At 41.6% G+C, this 21,727-nt stretch overlaps 1 pseudogene; it reads left to right on the top strand.

The window, feature by feature from the left end:
- Positions 1-21,378, top strand: part of LOC138248901 (zinc finger protein 709-like) — a 34,547-nt pseudogene extending 13,169 nt beyond the window's left edge.
- The last annotated feature ends 349 nt before the right edge of the window (positions 21,379-21,727 follow it).

Here is a 21,727-nt window from a genome sequence, read left to right as displayed (position 1 = left end):
ACAGAAGGTTAGGCGGAATACCCATGTCATTCGGGACTGCCCAAAACTTGTTTCTTGGAATCTGATCGAAAGTAAAGCGTAAATCAACAAAGTCTACATACAAGTAGCTCACGTCGATCAACATTGTCTTCCAACAGATGTTATAAAAATGAAAATCCTGGTTGAGTGTGCCGTAAGGTCTGAACCCTGCCTGTAATGGAGGCACGATATCTTTGTCCATAATCGAATCCTGCAACTTGCTCAATAGCTGTCTGCAGAATACCACCAGCAAGCTATCTATGAGACTAATAGGTCAATAATTATTTGGGGGCTTTGCAAGAGCCATTTTTGAAGATCTGTGTGATCTCTGCAGTGCTCCAGGGCGGTGATATACTTAAAATAAAATTGGAGATGCAATTTATATAGGGTCCTCAAGCATCATGGTGTAAAAGATAAAGGTCTTCTGGGATCCTAACAGGGCTGCGAGCCCTTTCTGCTCTTGTTCCCACTTACAGCAGCATAGGTGTCTTGCGAAGGATAATGTAGGGCTTTTATCAATTTCTATCCTTCGTTGGTGATGCCAAACTTCCATCAACAAGCCATCTAAATAAACTTTATATAAACTGCTAAAGAGGTCGGCCCATCTTGTGGCTGGACAAAGTATTCAAGTTGTTTGGGCACGACAGTGGAGCCATGGGCAACCGTATCCCAGAACAATTTATTGTTATTCAACTTGGCAGTGACAGTCTGATCCTCCCAGTCTCTTTTAGCCTTTACCAGGGTCCCTGTATAAGCTCTCATAGCAAGGTGTTTATCCGCTCTATTGTTGTTTCTCCAGGCCTGAAGGAACAAACTCTTGGCTCTCCTGCAGGCCTAATTCTACCTTGTTGCTTTGGAAGGTTTTATTTCTTTTTTTTTTAATTTGTTACTATTTTGATCTGGACTCTAGGATAATAGATCTGATATTTTCCATAAGGGTGTTAGGCTGTTGCATTTTCATAGAAGAGCCCCCAATTGCTTGGAGGATAAGGATGCTTTTTATTGTGTCTTTTACTAATCCTCTGACATTTACCAGAATTTCAGGGTTCCTTTGTAACCAGGCTCATTTTATGCACTTCCTATTATTAGTACAAACAATTTCTCCAGGACAAAATGAGGAGGGAGCTTTTACTGAAAGGTATAGCAAACCATTGATTGTCATTACTAGAGCATTGTGACCACTGTCCTTGTGATCTATGCTATTCATATCGTCCAGCAGGTGCCAAAGATGACATTGGGGCGCTGCTTGAGATAGGATGGAAACACACAATGAAACAAGCAGACCTATGGAGCCCACAAATATTCCTTCATCATAAAATGACATAGGGGAGTAGCTTGAGCCATGATGTAGACTCACAGATTGAGATATGTAGGCCACAAACGCCCCCTGATCAAAACTGGGGTAGGAGGGCAGCATGAAGGGTCCCAAGCTTTGAGTGTTCTCATCGTAACAGCCTAAGGGGGTCTGAAAAGGATACAGAGAGACAAACTAGGCCAGATGCAAACACACACATACACTCTTTCTTTCCATCTCTCTTTCTCTCCGCTCAAAGACTATTCATGGACCTTGGGAGTGGGGGTTTGTTCTGGCTCAGTAACCAAGGGCAACTACAAGGACGTCGGAGTAATTAAATGTTTTATATTTAAAATATCTATGAAGTCTTTAACAATCTCACAGAATTGTTTCTTCCTTTTTCCTTGGGCTTCAGTACTGCAGGTTCCTTCCTCCTTCCAGGGACGAGCTGTAGTCTCCTCCTCCAATGCTCCTAGATTAAATAAAAAGGTAAGTGTTCTTGTAACCCAAAAAACCCTCAAAACTATTGTTTTTTCCCCAGCTTTTTCTCTACTTTCTGTGCACACTTGTATCACTCTTTTTAAAATAAATTTTTTATTTCTCCTGTCTTTTTCTCCTTTCTTCTGCTTCATTTCTTATTGTTTGCAGTCTTGTCTTGTCGCCCCAACCTTCATCACACAAATAAGGCCCAATATTAAGCCAACAAGACTTAACAGGTGACTGTAGGACTGGCTCTGTAAGCAGGATTCTGTGCAAGATTGTCAGAGTTTCACCTCTGGTTATGCCCAACAGGTTCCCCTCCAGCATCTATGCTTGCACTCTCCCCAAACCCTTCCTTTCCAAGACTGCCACATTCCCCCCCCCACCCCCAACCCCTCCTCGGGGTGGATTCTCTCAAATAAATACTCACTGCTTGGCTTGTAGCAGACTGACAAAGTTATATCGCACAGCAGTTTTTTTTGTAACTTTTTTCCTATTATTAATAACAACACTATAGCTTGCAGTATTGGTTCAGCAATCCTCGTTCTACAAATTGAGTCACTTTTACCCCCCTTCCAGCAGTTTTCAGCATTACTCTTAGCTTTACCTACTCTAGCCTTGTTTTAACTCGTATCTCCCTCATAGAGTGTGACTACAAGGGGCAACCCGGGTTGCCTCTGTTAGTTACGAGACCAGAGGCTGGTCGCCTTGTTCGTGCACGGCAAGACAAACAAAATAGGCTCCCCTTGTCAAAGACCTTATAAGTCTTGCATGTAAGTGTGTACATTCCACAGCATGATTTTGACACCCTCAGTGTGCTGTGCTTTGGAGTGAAGTGGCACATATATTTCGCGACCTTTGAATTCTACCTTCTGTCTTTCTAGGCCATACCTCTCAAGCATATCCAGGTAGGCCCCCCTTTTTCCTTTTTGAGCACTCACCTTTCTCAACGAGCATTTCATTTGTGCACCACACCGTTAGGGATCCTCGACCCTGATGAATGCCCCAGACCATCTAGGCTCTTAGAGCGGGCAGAAACATGTTGGTCTCCACTTTTTAGACACCTTGAGTCATCATACTCAAAGGCGTCCCCATCCCCGTTTTTACCCTTATCTACAAACACCGATATTAAACTTTCAAACAGGTGATTTGTAAGGTAATTTTATCTATCACTACTCTTGACTGGATCCCTTGTATTATCCAGCAAGATACAAATTTCAGTACTCCCTCCGAAGTTCTTTTAACAACGAGGTCGGATCCACCCAGGTAGTATCATCTTACCTGGGTGGGGCTAGGTGGTCATATGATGAAGCATGACCCTATAATGTGGGTGAGACCACCTAGTTCGTAATGGGAACTCCCTCATAGGTCTATCCACCAGTCACATACACACGTCCACATCCACTGAGGTATGTGCCTAACCAGCATATATTGAACAGGCCATATGAGACATGTTTTTTTCCCCCACCACCACCCACACACTTTGTATATTTGCTGCCACCATCAGGCACCTGGCCAGCCACAGTTCTCTATGCACAAGGGCACATCTTCTTTATCCATCATTTGTCCAGATTTATGGGTCCTCCTCCTGGCTCTTTTGTCCTCCTCCCTCTGACGGGAGCTCTGGGGTCTCGATTCATCCTGGCTATCATACATGCTGGCGCGCCTCGTCGCATTCCTTGTGCAGCAGGATACCCTCCTCCAAGAGTTGATTATGCATTTGCCGCCCTCTGCACATCAGATCTTGGCAGAAATGTTCATCAGCATGAGAGACATTTATAATCCTTCCTTGGTTTACTCTCTCCAGTTTTTTAAGCTGTATTGCTCTTTCTATCTTGTAGTCTTTCCTTTCTTTCCCTGTCACATGTTGTCCCTCTCTTTCTAACAGTTTCTCTGTGACTTTCTTTGCAGGTCCTTGTCAGGTCTTGGGCTGTTGAGGTAGTCACTGGGACTCGACCTCCTCACGTAAGTGCCGCTATCCACAGGGAGGGTAGTCGAAAGCTACACTTTTCCAAATGACCAAAACTGCTAAATCGTGCTCGCTTCTATGAGCTGCGTCTGCACAAAAATGCTGCACTCAGCTTCTCTCTCCACGCTACAAGCAAGACTTAATGAAATGTTGAAAAGTAGCACATATTAAACCCACAGGCTACTTTTGCGTTAGTTTTTCTCCTGACAAACAGAAAACATGAAACAAACATATTGACATTTCACATTAACAGTTAAACATGTCTACTGTATATGTCAGTTCCTTGAGCACACTGTGAATGGTTTACATTGCCTGGACACACACGTACGTTTCTTTCTGCAGGGCTAGGCCAGGAGTTAACTGACGACAAATAACTGCTTTTAGCTCAAAAGATCTCTGTGGGAAACACAAGCTCAATGTTGCTAAATTTCCGAACGAACAACCCTACTGGGGCCAAACAGTGACAACCCCCTGACACACACATCCCCCACTAATGCTCTTAGGTCCCTGCCCTATTATCCCAGAAATTATAGAGCGCCAGTCGTGCCCAGGGTCTTAGGTGAAAGTGATGTGCTGTCAGTACGCCTGCCGCCCTGTAGTAAGGGTAAAAAAAGTCTACTTGCTGCCCTCATCTGGTACATCGTGTGGTTCTGGAGAGCTAACAGCGGTTTCCACTTTTGGTTCCCTAAAACAATCCACTCAATGGTCCCAAGCTAGGGCCTTGTCCATCAATCCCCTGCCCTTCTTCACCTCACCAAGCAGCACTGTCCTCTCATATCCCGCCCACCGGAGCAGTTCTTCCCTCCATTTCTCAAATCTAGAGGCCCTGGTGGTTTTCCAGTGCGTAATGATCTCACGCTTAGCTAAGACTGGAGCCAAATCTATAAACCTTGTGATAATCTTGCGTGTAGCAGGTCTGGGAAATCCCCCCCAGGAGGCACGTCAGGGGTGCACAGGCAATTGATCTCTGGATCACTTCATTAACGCAATTTACTTCCATCTGGAACATCTCTGCCGCCTGGTCTCCACATTGAGGACAGGCCACACCAGCAACGTTGAAGAGCAGAGTAATTCTGCCCAGAGTTAGATACGTCCTGTGCAAAAATTAAAGGAAAACCAACTGAAATCTGGCATTTCTGGACAGTTTGTAGGTGCATGCAAGTATCTTGGCCCAAAACTGCTAATGTAATTGGACGTGCTAAGTCTTCTTTCCATTTTTCTCGAAGCCCTGCTAAAGGTGTTGCAATATTGTGCCGTAACGCTTGGTAGATAAAGGTCACCCCCTTAAAGCTGACCGACGTGGTATACAGTACCTGGCAACCCCCATGCTGTGGGGGCTCTTCGGTGCCCACACCCCAATGAGTGCGGACTGTAGCAACTACTGCTCGATCTAATAAGAAATGATCCCTCGAGATATCAAAAAAGGTGGAGAAGTCATTGAACATTAGGAGTGCCCCATCCCTGTAGAGGTCCCTGATCCAGTGCACCCCTTGGGAGGACCAGTCCACCAGGGCCATCAATGCTTTGCCCCGGGTAATATATTGCAGTCCCCTCAATTGGATACCTGGCGCGTAGAGCATGACAACGTGGGTGCTTTGGATGGAGCGGTGCCAGCAGTGTCTTGATGGCTCACAGTGCATAGGAACCCTCCCGAGGGGGCCTCCTCGGATTCAGAATATTCTAGTATAATTCTCGGGGATTTGGCAGCATCCCCACTGTCGCCTCCCTCGGATGTCTATGTGAATAGATCCATTGGGCAAACCTTTGCAATTGTGCTGCCAGGTAGTAGGCTTCAAAATCTGGGGCCAACAGTCCTCCCTCTGCTGTGGAGCATTGCAGTTTAGATAATTCCATATAACTCCTACCCATCCCACATTTGAGTTCGTCCAACAATGAGTCACGTTCACGGATGGTACTTCAGGGAATAATTATGGGCAGCGTAGAAAAGAAGTATAACAATTGGGGGAGTCAACCATCTTCACTACCGCGATGCGACCCACCACCAATGGTGGCAGAGTCTTCCAAAAGTCCACGCTGGAGCGGAGATTCATAGTGGCTGCTCCTGTATTGCCCTCCAAGAGGTAAGTGGTATCATGGTAGATTCTATCCCCAAGATATTTTAGGCATGTCCCCACCCTGGCAAGTCCATGTGGGCCCCGAAGTTTGGGCACATCTTGGATCAACAAGAACAGGTGATATTTTTGCCAATTAATGCAGAGACCAGTTGACTGACCAAAGCATTCCCTCGCGTGAGGTAGGTCCTCATTTGCATCCCACAGGTACAATAGCATGTCATCTATGTAGAGGCCTGAATAGTGTATATCCAGTCCCCAATAGGCCCCTCCAGTCATGGCGCTTCTAGCCAGTGGTTCAACAAAAATGGGGAAAGGGGACAACCTTGTTGCATACCCCTCCCCACCACATAGGCTTCTGAAATATGTCTTCCCGTCCTGACACAGGCAGTGGGTGCAGAACACAGATGTTTAGTCCTCTGGACAAACACAGGACCCAACGGTAAAGAAAATCCCAACGAAGGCTGTCAAAAGCATTTCATTGTCAACCATCATGATCGTCGCTTCATTCTTACCCATTATCTCTGCTTCCAAAATCATGAGGAGACTTAGGATATTATGTGCCATTTTGTGCCCTGGGATGAATCCATATTGATCTGTATGGATCAGTTTGTTTTTCAATGGAAGCAGGCGAGTTGCCAATATCCTACCAAGTGCTTTGTAGTTCATGTTAAGCATGGACAATAGGCGGTATGTCCTGGGTGGACCATCCTAGTTTTAACAGCGGGACGACCAGGTGAGCAAGCGCCCTGCTTCTCGGACTGTTGCTTAGAGGGCAACCAGTCTCTGAGCCAGCTCCTCAGTATAGGGTACATAAACTCCACAGGCAGCCCATCTGTCCCGGAAACACATCTTTTGCCAATGTGTTTAATTGCAGCCTACAATTCCTGAATCGTTATATTCCGCTTCTTCGTGAGAGATCGTCAACAGTGGGGCAGCATACAGCGCCCTATAGTAGTTCCCAAATCCACTGTTAATGCTGTGCGTGTAGGGACAGGTCTTGGTGTACTGCTACTCATTGCTGTCGTTCTTTGCAGGCCCAGGTGCTCCCTAGTTAGAAAGTTGTCAGTGAGCTGCTAGGATTCAGTGAGTCCAATGAAGACCCTCCCCCAAATACCAGATAGGTGCGGTGATGATGGGGTCGGGCCCCCTCTCCTCCTCCTCTGCCGCCTGTCTATGATGGGAGTTCACAGCGTCAAGTCATGGCTAGTGGCCGTGGGCCCAGGTGCTCCCTCGACTCTCTATTGTGGGTGGGCTCTGCCGGCCATTACTCTGCTTTGGTCACCTTTCCCCTCGATTGCCGGGCACCATCCATCCAACCTGGTCTAGGTGTCTCCCTGGCCTCCGTGGTTGCCTAGCTCAACCTGTGCATGCAATATAGGTGGCAGGAACCACACCACCCCTCATTGCCTTAGGAACGACCAGGCTGTACCGCCATCTTTAAAGGTCACCTCATGGGAAGCCCCAGTCTGGGCACCTAGTGTTGTAGAAAGTGCCCAAATAACCCAGCAGCTGGTCACCTTTGTATCATGAGGTTTACTGGCATGTGGTTAAGGGCTGGTGCAGGCTCATTCCATAAAGGATGCCCCGAATTACGGATTTCAGTTGGGAGCACCGCAGCTCAAGACCTATCCCATTGGTGCCAGGCCATACCCCCACAGAAGCCTGATTAGTTTCTCAGCATATTCAGAATCTATTTGGGTCTAGTTGCTGTAAGTCATACACTCCCCAAACCACCCACATCCTCACAAAAGCATCGAGTGAGGAGCTTAAATGCTCAAAGTATGTTCAGCTCAAAAATCAGACTTCCAAGGAGTATGTAAGCATCTGTACATGCACATAGTGAGGGAATATTGCATCAGACTATTTACTAGAAGAAAACAAGGACTGGCAAAGCCAATGGGTCTTGCTTTTAGGATATATTGGCTTTGCCAGTGCCCTTTGGCGATAAATTATATTAGATGCCGTACAGCATGACCAAATGGAGAAGCCTCTCCTCCTCCCCCTTCCCAAAGAGTGTGTTATTGTGTGTCATGATGCAAATAAAATAAAATATATGTCTCAGAAGTAAATGGAATCTGGGCCCTTGATCAGAATTATGTGGATTCAATCCTCTGTCACAAACATGGCAAATATCCTGTTGCCTTTACCGCAAGTCCATTGAAGCCTTTTGCGCTTTTTAAAAGTTTTGTGGGTGGGCTATCCTCCATTTTTTGATGGAGTATCTATTCTACTAAACTCTAGATAAGGCCCGTAATTGTTAATCAGACAATTAGTCTGATTGCTGCCAACAGTTCCAGAGGTGGGCCGGGCCATGCTCTCTCAAGCTGTTGATGATGGGAAAGATGCAGCGAAATTCACTGTTCACTGCAGGCTTTACACAGCCGGCTCACTGGGCAGAGCGGTTTCGCCAACTGTAGCCTTGAGGCGGCACACTTGGTTGAGGATGATTGGCTTTTCGTGGGATGTCCAATCCTCTCTTATGGACATGCCTTTTGATGGGACCTGTGTCTTCGGAGACAGGACAGATTTGGCGCTGGATCGATTTGAGGACAGTCAGGCTACTGCCAAGTACTTGGGACTTTCTCTGGCCTCATGTCACCTTCAATCCCCCTTTTGCGGCCTCTGAATGGGCATCCAGCAGCACCAATTCCCTACCAGTCACAGCGCCACACAGGATTCCCAGCCTCTTTGTGGCCGGGGTTGCGGTACCTACAGACCTTGTGGGTCAGGCCAATGATCTGGTCAGTCTGACACCCCCAGCAGCTGCAGCCTCCAACCCCTCCTAATCTACCTTCTTACCACCATAGGCATCAAGTTGGTGGCAGGATTCGCCATCACCTACCTACTGGCAGTCCATAACATCGGACAGGTGGGTTTTGCAAATAGTCCGAAGGGGGACACTCTCTGTCACTTCTTTGCCTGAAAGTTAGGGTTCTCTTGGCACTCTGAATGCCAGAGCAGACTAATTCAGACATCGATACCTAGTGGATCACGAATGGCGTCTCTACCCAGAGGTGGTGCAAGGTCTCTTTCAATAGGAGGGTGATTCTTGGTTAGATCTGTTCGCCTCTGCCGGGAACACGCAGTGTAAGCAGTTTTGCATGCTGGAGTTTCCAAAACAGCTCTTGCCGAGAAATACCTTTTGTCTCAAGTGGAGCACAGGCCTATTGTACAGCTTTCCACCTATGCCACTCCTGCCCAGAGTTCCCACGAAGATTAAGAACAACCAGTCCCAAGTCATTCTGTGTCTCCGGACTGGGCACAGAGAGTCTGGCATCCCGAGCTACTGAACATGTCAATCGATCCTCTGATCAGGCTGCCCGTTTGGGAGGATCTTCTGTCGCAGCAGCAGGGGGTGTTCTCTACCTGAACCTGTCCAGTCTCTGCCTTCCCGTGTAGAGATTAAGTGGCAAACATTGACTGCTTTCAACCTTCGTCCCGAAGTCTGCAACGTCATCTTGGCAGCCTGGCGTCCTACCGTTGGAAAGAATTTGTGTCAGATAAAGACCCCCTCTCCGCTCCCCTTTCTGAAGTCCTCTTTATTCTCTCCCTTCCCAGAATGGCTTTGCATTGGGCACTCTCAAAGGCTATCCTTTGGCCCTTTTTGCTTTTTATGTTTGACTGACCAGCCTTCCATTTTCAAGTCCCCTATTGTAAATAGGTTTCTAAAAGGTCTTGTTCATCTTCTCCCTCCTTCACCATTTATCATGCCTCAGTGGGAACTTAATCTAGTTTTTGCATTTTTGATGTATGCTCCTTTCAAGCCTCTCCTCAATTGTCCCCTTAGTCTCCTTATGCTGAAAACGCTTTCCTCCTGGCAATTACATCTGCCCAAGGAGTGAGTGGGCAGTAGGCCATGTCATCCAAGCTGCCTTGCCGCTCAATCTACCCTGACAAACTGGTGCTTTACACAAGAGCCTCCTTTCTCCCGTAAATGGTCACTCCATCTCACGTAGGCCATTCCATCACACTGCCTACTTTTACCCTCCTCCACCTCCCTCTGAAGAAGAGGAACGGCCACCGCCTGGACCCAAAAAGAGTATTGTCGTTCTACCTTGATCAAGAGTCCTGGGTGGGCAACCAACTCTTCATGGGATATGTTGGTGTGGAGAAAGGTTGGGCCGTACAGAAGTGGACCATCTCCAGATGGGCCGTGCTCTGCATTAAAACCTGCCACGCACTTGTCAAGAAGCAACCTCTTAAAGGCTTGAGAGCTCATTCCACCGGAGCTAATGTTGCGACCACTGCATTAGCATGCAGAGTTCCAGCCCTGGATATCTGCCAGGCAGCACATAGGCATCTCTGCAGACGTTCACCTAACACTGCTGCCTAGACTGTCAGGTGCGTAGTGATGGACATTTTGCCCATTCAGTCATGCACGACTTCCTGGTTTGAAATTTGTTCGCAGATCCACCACCAAGGATGCTATTGGTTGGGTATCTATTCTAACATAAGGATCTGCTGCTAATAGTCTCTCTCAGATGACCCAAGTTACTTACTTTCAGTAACCCCTTAACTGGTAGAGACTGTGGGCCTGGTTTAGAACGAGGCGGACGGGTTACTCCATTGTAACATATCCATTAGCCCCACAGAGCTTCCTGTCCCTTGAATGGGCCTGGCAGCATTTGTTGCTGCCTGTCTAATCTCATCATCACCTGCATAACGTTGAAATCTCATGGTCATCTCAAATGATTGTCAGCAGTTTGTTCATGACTGGAGTGTTGTGACTGAAATGTGAACCTGCCGACCTGTCGTTTCTAATGCAAACACAAAGTACTACTTCTCCCTGAATACAAACTGTTAGTGTGCCCACCTGAAGTTAATAAATTCACCATTTTCAAACACACAACCTGTTTGCATCCACACTTTATTCTCCATGTCACATTAACTTCATTCAAATGTGGCAACCCCTCAGACTGAGCCTTGGGAGGATCTAGGCATTGCTGGGCCACTATTTGCCAGTGAATGTATGTACACCATTGAATTGCTACCCAGTTCTCCTTTCCTTCTATGTTTTGGATTTTGTTTTGAGAACGATTGTATTTTTTTTTTTTCTTCAAACACGCATGTTGTGTTTTAGTTTCATTGTAGCGTTATTCTTTAAACCTGATGAAGTGTAAATGTATTCAATAATTGTCTTGTTGTGCCCTAGGACGTAAGCTGTAACTCACTGACAAGGCCCAACAAGGTCAAAACTATTGTGTGGTGGCTTTTGTTCTATTAAGAGGAACATCGACATTTGTTCATACTGGACTGTTACTTTTGAAGCAGGATAAAGGCTGATTTGCATACTAATGTTTTTGTCTTTAGTGGCACAGTGAGCTCAAAACAATGATTTGAATTGCTACCTAGAATAATTACCAGAGGCCAAGAGTAATTCAAATGTTCACTTTTTTACATTTCATTAAACACATAGGGCCTGATTCACATACTGGCGGAAAGGATATGTCATTTCTGCCATACTGGAGGTCGGCCGATCTGGTTTATTGGCAGGCAGCCCTTCAGTTTGTATTCAGGGGAGACCGAGTCCCTTCTGCGTATATATACCCCTCTCACAGCCCTACAAAGAAAGAGCCGTTAGAGGTTTGGCTGTGTGCTTGCCCAGTTTAGAGAACAAACCGCCACCCAAAACATGATGTTACGTAAAAGTTGAAACTTTTTAATGACCCTACACCCCTCCATGCCATGGGAGAACATGCCATTTTTGAAAATAAAATTCAAATTCAAAGTATGTGATGCCTTCATGTTGATGGCACGGCAAAGGCACACTTTCAATTAATTTACAGGAACTGCCATGATGGTGGTTCCTTTAAATGCAAGAGATGTCTGCTGGAACGCCAGGCATCTCTAATTTTGGCAGGCGGAGTACCCTCACGATAGCAGGAGAAAGGTACTTCGCCATGGCAACGGTACTAACACTGTCCACCAACATTTAAATCAGGCCTATAGTGTAGAACGTATTAGAAAATAAGTAGTTATGATGTCTTCCACATAGTGTTCTATATGTTGCTTGTACATTTAGAGATTACAAATATTTTTGCATCCACAGAGAGCAGATTCGTGGGCACAAGATTAAGAGTAATGAAGAAAATTTGTTAATACTTGAAAGCTGTACGATATTCAAGAAGATCCTGAAATAACGGCAAACCGTAATTATAAATAGAAAACACAGCAAGAATCATGTATATGAAAAGACAAATCCTGCAAGAAACATCACGTGGAATCTGATAGCTTCAAGAGGCTGAGGACACTCATGCTGCCTGACTCAAAGCATCGAAAAAAAATAATAACACAACAACGACACTGGTACAGTGCACACAGTATTAAAAGATGGCAGATCCCACCCATCGTCTGAGCCAAGCATTAGATAGGTACAACAGTGTTCCACTTACTAACATAACAAACATACTGTGGTGCTAGACTATTATAAACTATCTTTTGGATGGACCCTACAATTTGTAGAAAAAAGTCATAGGTGTATAAAATATGAATCGTAAAGCAGACATCTGAAGGTTCAACAGAAGGAGGGTTTGGCTACTTACCCTGTAGCACACTATCCTAGGATATAAGGACTTGGTAACAAGGCGTCTTCTTTGTATGTTTCATACATATTGCCTGAAATTGAAGATACAGAATATAGAAGATAAGCTGTGAATTGTATTCTTTGCACATATACTTGACTTTTTTTTTTAACTCAGGTTAAAGGCACAAGCTCTGATAGAAAGAGAGGTTATCAGTCTGGCAAGCATTCCAATAACTATTCAACATTATTATTAATAACAGAAAAACATACATTGCTAACTACACATATGTAGTGAATGTTGAAATCAAGTTAGTTTTCAGCAACCACAATAGTCAATGGGTAAACACGTTAAAACGATCTATGCCAAAATATAACTGACCCTTTGACGCTAAACCTGAGAGAAGAAGCATGCACAAGACAAACTCAAGAATAACTTTAGTTTCTCCTCAATACTAAAGCAGCAGCATCAAGTATGCACAGGGAAAAACCCATAAAGACACAGTGAATGCGTCAAGAGTGTTCATCAATAATCACGACTAAGTGTTCACTCACAAAAAACAGAATAAAAACATACAGGTGCTGTGCTTGTGAGAAGTTTTAGTTTCTCATCATCCCTGCATTGCCATCAGCAGCAACTCAGTAGAAAACATATTTATTTAAGATGAGTTTAAATGTGCCAACCTCTCTACAAGGCAAACATCAGACAAATGCAAGAAAAAAAGCAAACACATGCAGTGAATGTGGCAAGCACTTTACTCTCTCAGGACATCTAAATATCCATCTTCGAACACACACTGGAGAAAAGCCATACAGGTGTAATGAATGTGGAAAAAACTTTATCTGTTCGTCGACACTAAAGATCCATGTGCGAACACACACAGGAGAAAAACCATTCTCCTGCAGTGAATGTGGAAAAAGCTTTGCGTTCTCAGGGAAACTAAAGCTCCATCAGCGAACCCACACCGGAGAAAAGCCTTACTGCTGTAATGAATGTGGAAAAGTATTTAGTTATTTATTGTCATTAAAGACCCATTTGCTATCACACACAGGAGAAAAACCATACACTTGCAGTGAGTGTGGAAAGAGCTATATAAAAGCAGAAAACCTAAAGGTTCATCAGCGAACACACACAGGGGAAAAACCATACGTGTGCAGTGAATGTGGAAGGTGCTTTACTCAGTTACCTAATCTAAAGAAACATCAGCGAACACACACAGGGGAAAAGCCATTCACATGCAGTGAATGTGGGAGGAGTTTTACCCAAAAAGGAACCCTAATGCTTCATCAGAGAACACACACACATGAAAAACCATACACATGCAGTGAATGTGGAAAGAGGTTTCCTTTCTCCGCAAGCCTGAGAAGCCACCTGCGAACACACACAGGGGAGAAACCATATTCTTGTAGTGAATGTAGCAGTAGCTTTATTGATTTATCAAAACTAAAGATCCATCAGCGAAAACACACAGGAGAAAAACCATACTCTTGCAGTGAATGTGGTAAGAACTTTCGTCTGTCAGGAAACCTAAAGGTCCACCAGCGCATACACACAGTAGGAAAAAAACCATACACTTGCACTGAATGTGGAAAGTGCTTTACTGCGATGTCTACTCTAAAGAAACATCAGCGAACGCACACAGGGGAAAAACCATTCACATGCTGTGAATGTGGAAAGAGCTTTGCTCGAAGTGGAACCCTCATTGTCCATCATAGAACACACACCCAGGAAAAACCTTATACATGCAGTGAATGTGGAAAGAGGTTTCCTTTCCCAACAAGCTTGAAGTGCCATTTACGAATACACACAGGGGAAAAACCATATCCTTGTAGTGAATGTAGCAATAGCTTTACTGAGTCATCAAAACTAAAGATTCATCAGCGAAAACACACAGGAGAAAAACCATACTCTTGCAGTGAATGTGGAAAGAACTTTAGTCTGTTAGGAAGCCTAAAGATCCATCAGCGGAAACACACAGGAGAAAAACCATTCTCTTGCAGTGAATGTGGAAAGACCTTTCGTCTGTCAGGAAACTTAAAGCTCCACCAACGAACACACACACAAAATCATACACCTGCAACGAATGTGGAAAGAGCTTCAGTAAATCAGCACATCTAAAGAGCCATCAACAAACACGGGAATTCCTTTGCACATGCAGTAAATGTAGAATTAACTTTTTATGTTCATTTGCCTTAAAGGTCTAACAGCATATGCATGCAGGAGAAAAACCATGCACATGTAGTAAATGTGTCAACATACCCTTATACCACAAATGCCATCAGGAAGCACACAACATAAAATATATATGGATGTGTTTCAGCCATTCATAAATTCTCTAAGACCCCACCTGCAAATCCACACATGTATTCGATTTAGGAAGATAGTCCATAATTTATTATACCTAATTGTCAATTAGTGAACACACAAAAGGGGAAATAACATTCTCCTGTAATGGATGTGAGAAGAGCTTCCATTGTTTTGCATCTACATGTGTATAAGCAAATACGCATAGTGGAAAACCCATACACATGGATCAGATATGGGGTGAGTTTGTCTGTCATCAATTTATAAGTTGCTGTTAGAAAATACAAACACATCTAAGAAAATAATTTCAGCTGCAGTAAATGTGGAAATAGTTAGTCACTTTTCAGCATGTAAAGTGGAAGACTTGTTAAGAAACCATTTCTGAATCTCACTATTGTCAGCTAAGAATTTTATTACTGCCCTTCCTAGCCTTGAAAAAACAATAGAACACTTTGATACCACCCTCCCACGGTTGAAGATGCCTTATGCATATTAGAAAGAAAGAGATCTCTTTGCTCCTATTGCTCAACATCTTAGTAACCTTTAACATTGTTGACCATGGGGCACCTTTTCCCTCTCATCCACACACCCGCAGATGGTGGTTGCCTTCATGAATTATGTAAACTTTGAATTCCATGTAAATTTCAATTTATATTTATGTTATTTTGTTTTAATTGACATCCACATGGCATTGATTAATCTGTTTGGCCTCACGATGTGCCACTGTTTCTTTTAAATAGAAAAAAAAAAATCTGTTTATTTTTATCATTTTTTAAATATGTTTGATTTCACTTAATGTTGATAATATTTGTCAGATCTGTAAACAGCCATCCAGTTTTTACATTGTCTTTTTCTGCTTTGTGAACAGATTTGGCTTCAGTATAGATATTGTTGTTGTTTTTTTGTTTTTTTTCCTGCTTTTTGGGCAATTCTGGTAAAAGGATTTCATTTGTTGACCCAGCGGGAAACAGCCCACAACATTGACTCCGGCTCATAATAGAGCAGACGGCAATGTTGCGGTGTGTCGGGTGCAGCAGCCCCATGCACCCTGTCTATGCCCGATTTTACTTGACGGTGCAACCGCCATGTAAAAACGAGAGGAGAGTGAACTCGGAATCCCCAGGGCAGTGCTGTCCTGGCTGATTGAGACTGCTGACACTGCCAGGCTATCGGGCGGTGAAAAAATACCGGTGCTGGCGGTCCGACCAAGGCACGTTCTCCATGGTCATAGTGTGGAGGCTGGACTGCCGCATTGGCAGTGGTCTGACTGCCATCTCGAGTCACAAGGGCAAAAGAATCATCTTGGAGACCTTAAAACATTGTTTTTATTTCTGATAAACTCTGGGCGAAGCAGTGTGTACTTCATAGGTTCAACATTCTGGACTGTAACAAACCTGCATGGGTTGGGGACGGAAATTTAGCTTATTTTTTAGGGAGTCAGGGCATGCACTTGACCAGGATGGACGCAGCATGGTGAGCTGGTACTTACCCGCCAGATGACAAACTCTTCCAACAAAGAGAGGACAACTTAAGCAGTTCTCCTGCTTTGTAGGACTGAAAGTGCGTGCCTTGCTTAAGCTGAGAGCATTTCTTGCTCTTCTTTATTGATGTGTGGTGCTTTTTCCATGGTTTAGCTGCACCAATAATGTGTCCCGTTTAATCTCAAACATCTGTTATGGAGGCAGCACCCTTGTACGGAAAGGACATGGCTCTGACTAGACTGGCTCCTTCTACGTTTCAATGGGAGCACAAAGGTCTGTCAAAATATGGATATTTTTCATGTTTCCTTGCTGCTTTTGCCCAAAGTAACATTACTTTATTAAATTTGAAGGACAATTATCTTTTATTGTTATATATAAATATATAATATTTTTCTAATTTTTACTATGGTTCTTTGATCCTACACTGTATTCCGTTTGCAGAAGTTTGATTTTAAATTTCTCTCAAGAATCTAAATCTATGCAGAATAACTCAAATAAAAGAGAACTTATACACCTTCATATCCACCACTTAAATCTAAAATAGTTGAGACAGAAGAACCCTCCCAAAATAAAATTGTGTAGGAAATCCAGGCAGTTTGCAGCAATACAGATGTCATTAGCCTAGACATTACATATTTAGAGGGATATTACTGCTTCTCCATGATAGTCGCTGACAATGAAATTAAAATACAAAACAATCAGATTAAAATTAATCAATTATCTCGTCTTGTTTAAAAAGGTTCCTAATTACCAAACAAATTCTTGACCATGAAAATCGCAACAGACCGTATAGCCTCCAGATTTTTAACTTTTCAGAGTCCACTGAGTGCCTGTTTTGCGTATGTAAAAATACTCCAATCTAAACTGTTAAATCTTAGTTTTGCAAAGAGATTTGAAGTTGATAGGTCTCCGCCGCCACCTAGGGAGGCACACCAATCTAACCCTGAAACAACTTATTTACAAAGTACGTCATCATCACCATGATAAGGAAAGTTATCTAGGAAATTCAGTTTCAAACTGTGGATTGTATTAAGATCTATATTCACCAAGGCTTTGAAAAAGTGATGCTATCCATTAGTAAGCAATTTACAACACTTTGACTCTAGAATGTAGGGTGTAAATATGGCTTAACTGAGATTCTTGAACAACATCATCCTATCAATATAAGGCAACAAGAGGTAGTAGATTTGTAGTTTATTTGATTTATACTGCTGGGTCCTCCATCACACATCTATTATTTGTGGTTGGTTCCTTTTTCGCATCACCTTTCCATCTTATGCTTGCCCCGCTGAGCTTCACTACTGTCAAATATTTCCTTATTGATGTTTGTTTATTCTGTGTTGTATGTATTATTTGTTTTTGTAATTCCTAAGATACTTTTATTTCTATTTCTATCAATACTTTTCATCTCATTAATCTTTTTGTTCTCTGATTCTTTCTCCTCCTTTCAGGTTTTTTATGACTTTAAATTATCAACCTTAAATTATTTCATTAAATGTCAAAGGCTTCAGACAGCCTATAAAGCATAAATAGATCAATGAATATCTTTCTAGGCATAATGCCTATATTTGTTAGTTTGGAAATGTTGTTTCTTCTCCAGTGATAAAATGAAACAATGGTGTAACCCTTCCTTTTTTCTAAAAGACAACCTCTTCAAATTTTGAATAAACATAGCAATGCTGACGGTAGGTTTGTGTATGTTAAATTACAGATTGATATAATCGTTTTGTATTTGATCACTATTTATGGTCCTAGGACCGAAGAGCCTTTTTTTTTTTTTTTTTTTTTAGACGGCTATTCTGAACTTGTTTAGCTTGTTATTGTTCCTTTAATTAGCAGACACAACTTTATTCCTGGAACAGACCCTGTACTGGATAGACTCTCTAAGTTTAAACCTTCTTGAATGTTTCTCAAAAACACAAAATTATTGGATATATTTGGTGACTTCAATTTCCTAGTAGTGAAGAATTGACCTTTTTATCGAACCCTCACTCATAATATCCCAGGATTAATTACTTAAGACCATGTCATGATTTATTTTAATTAAAATAGACCAACTCTAGCTCCATAAACCCAGCTGAAAAGTGAATGTTGATATTCTTCTCAAAGATTAATGCAAAAACAAACTAATACATTCTTTTAAACACTTTTTTACCACTGATGCAGATCATAATACCTCTAAAGTACCTAGGTGGGATGTGTTCAAGGCTTATAATAGAGGTTTAACTATCTCTATTATGGTTAATGATAACAAGCTTTTCCGCTCATAAATAACTAATTAATTAAAGGAGATTCCTAAATAAGAAAGATTTATCTCCTCAAATAATGTACTTCTAAAACACTGCTACAAAAATTAAGATACAAATAAAACAGTGCTTGGCAAACATACTGGTCTGCAATATCAAACTATAAAGCAACATTTTTCAAGCCAATAGATCTGGAAAACCTTTTGCTAATTGTTTCCATAATGAACATGATAAACTACCAACACCTGCTATTCACTCAGATTTCTGACAGTTGTTGACATCTTTCAAAGATATTTTAGGCAGATTTCCAAAATGTTATTCTAAATAATATCATAAACCTGATGTGGTTGACTCTAAACTAATTGAGGAATTTTTGTTGTCATGTCATTACTCAAGACAACAAAGGTACTTTAGATGTCCTCATTTGTCACTCCAAAATGCTGTCTGACATTGCTTCACTTAATTCTGGAAAATCTCTTGTCCCAGATCCTGCTGAGTTCTATAAAACCTTCACTGTATAATTAGAATCCTATCTTATTGCACGTTTTGCAGATTTTCCACAATGTGCGGCTATTCCTTGATTGTAGTTTTTCCTAAGACAGATAAAGATCCCATAATTGTTTAATCAATCAGGATTGTAAAATTGTTACTTGAATATTCAAAGTAGCTGGTCAGCTAATTCACACTGGCCACATTGGTTTTATGAAAAACAAAAAGATTATCTGTGCATAACATCAGACTGGTTTCTCATGACCTTTCATCTGTATCTTGTACGGACCCACCATCAGGCCTACTTGCAGTAGACGCAGGTAAAAACTGTTGATTAAAGTTGATAATCTTACTATATGGTATAGTGCTGTGTCATTTTGCCAGCCTTTTATTAAGATGATCAGAGCTCATTATATTTATTCTACAGCTAAAATCTTAGTTAATGGTCATATTTCTACCTCCTATTGAACGTCTACTTAACCTTATTTGGAACTATTTGCATAATAAAGGTATTAGACTTGGCAACACTACTGTTAAGAATTCAGAATATGTGGATGATGATCTGTTATTTATTTCTGATCCAGGTACATCAATCCTGATAATACAGGATAGAATAAAAAATTACTCAGTAGTTTTAGGTTATACCCTTAATGTAAATAGGATAGCATTGTTTCCTATAGCTGGATACTGCACATCAAATGTGATTAAACAATATAATAGAGTCTGATGTCCATATAAACCGAAAATATCTTGGAATCCTTTCAGCAAATAATTTACAGCATACTTAGGAACTTAAAAATGAAAGTGTTAGTCATAAGTTAAAATAAAATAGTAAACTGATCTTTCTTAATCTGTCTTAGTGGGGAAAATTTAGTAAATTAAAAATTGAGGGTTTACCCCAGATATTATATGTACTACCTATGTTGTCTCTTCACGTCCCGTTAACCTTTTATAAAAGGTTGAAGAAAAAACTATCCAACTTATTTGGTATCTCCAGGAAAAAGCTATTTGAAACTCCAACATGACACTAACAATGCTGATTGGAGAGTATCTAATTTTTATGATTACCACACCGCCTTTATTGAATGACCGAGTTCCTCTTTGGTTTAAAAATACTGCTTCAATTTCTATCTCAGTTAATCTTGAAGATCTAATCAATCATTTTTCTCTACGTTCAATTTTAACTGTCTCCAATAGAAAATCTTTGAACAAACAATCTCCAATTATTAGAACTACAAAACTAGTTTCTTATTGTTATGATGAATTATTTTACATTAGTATTAAACATTCTAAATAGACCTCTCTATGGTTAAATCTCACTATTGAACTTCATCATAACATAAATTATTGGAAAAATATGTATAGATCCTAGAAGTTTTTTTACTTGCCTATACATCACGGTAATGAGTTTTTAATCATTCACTTCTTTACTAAAGTTTTTTCTACCTTCCTCTGAATTCCCTAAATTTAGTAATCTATGCATCTCCATCCTTTATTTCAGAACGTTATACCAGTTGCTATGGTACCTAAAATAGAATTGTCTTTAAATATTTTTCATTGCTATGGTCATGTTACATCAAAAGTATACAAGAAATTACTACCCCAGTTTACTTACATCAAGAAAAATCTCTTTATTGTACTGTGTATGGACTAAACCACTGGAGAGACCCATTTGATGGTGTTGTCATGTTCCTAATAGTTCTTTAAAGTATTTATTATTTGACTGCCATCTTATATCTGCTTTATGGTCTGTTGTATTGGATATTATTTTTAAAATATTAATTTTGCTAATAAATTGTCATTCTATGTAAATCACTTTCACTATCTTCCTGTATATCTGTCACTAATCAGACATTATTTAATTTATTTGGCAATTAACTCTATTATGTCTAATTTTAAAGATGCTAATGCATTGTATCCACGTACCTGGTGAGCATGGATTATATTTACAAGGCAGGGTGATAGAATGTCTTCTCATCCTACTCTTACATTCCATAAATATGAAATTGTGTGGAGACCGCTGAATTATGTTTTTCAAAATTTATAATATTCCATAGGTATTAACCTTGTTTTTATCTAAATGATACTTTGTATTATTGATACTGTAATTTCATAACTATCTTACTGCCTTTGATATAATATGTACGCTGATATGATTTTTTTGCATGTTTATTTTACTGTCTAATTACAAAATCTCAATAAAATATTTTGAACTTGAAACTTATTTGTTTTACAAATGTAGTACATTATGGAAAGCTGTACATAATGTACACCACTTCTTTCCCTAAGCATACTCCTTTCTTTTCAAAAACACTAAACTAAATTTAGAAGCAATCATCAGAGATTCCACAAACTCCTATGTTTACTTGATTCTATCTAATCTCCATTAACAATGGTTTGAATGATTCACATGAGGGTCTACTATGGAGATCATGCATACAGTCTGCCACACTGGAGACCCACTGTACCCTAGATGGAGGGTGTATCAGTGAAGGCCAAGTATAATGTACAAATAGTTTATTTTTCTTTCATTGTATTTGTTTGCTTAAAAAAGCTGCTTTATACTGGGAATATGTTCATGTTCTAGAGGATTTACTGTGAAATACTTCTTTAGAATCTAACGTTAAATGAAATTTCCTAATCATGTTAATAAATAAGACACTATGGGGGTCATTCTGACCTTGGCGGGCGGCGGAGGCTGCCTGCCAAAGTCCCGCCGTCAGAATACCGCCGCGGTAATTCTGAGTTTCCCGCTGGGCTGGCGGGCGACCGCCAGAAGGCCGCCCGCCAGCCCAGCAGGAAACCCCCTTCCATGAGGATGCCGGCTCCGAATGGAGCCGGCGGAGTGGA

This window comes from Pleurodeles waltl, chromosome 8, assembly GCF_031143425.1.
Source record: "Pleurodeles waltl isolate 20211129_DDA chromosome 8, aPleWal1.hap1.20221129, whole genome shotgun sequence".
NCBI lineage: Eukaryota > Metazoa > Chordata > Amphibia > Caudata > Salamandridae > Pleurodeles > Pleurodeles waltl.
The sequence above is the reverse complement of the archived record's forward strand: the minus strand, read 5'-3'. Positions and strand labels throughout refer to the sequence as shown.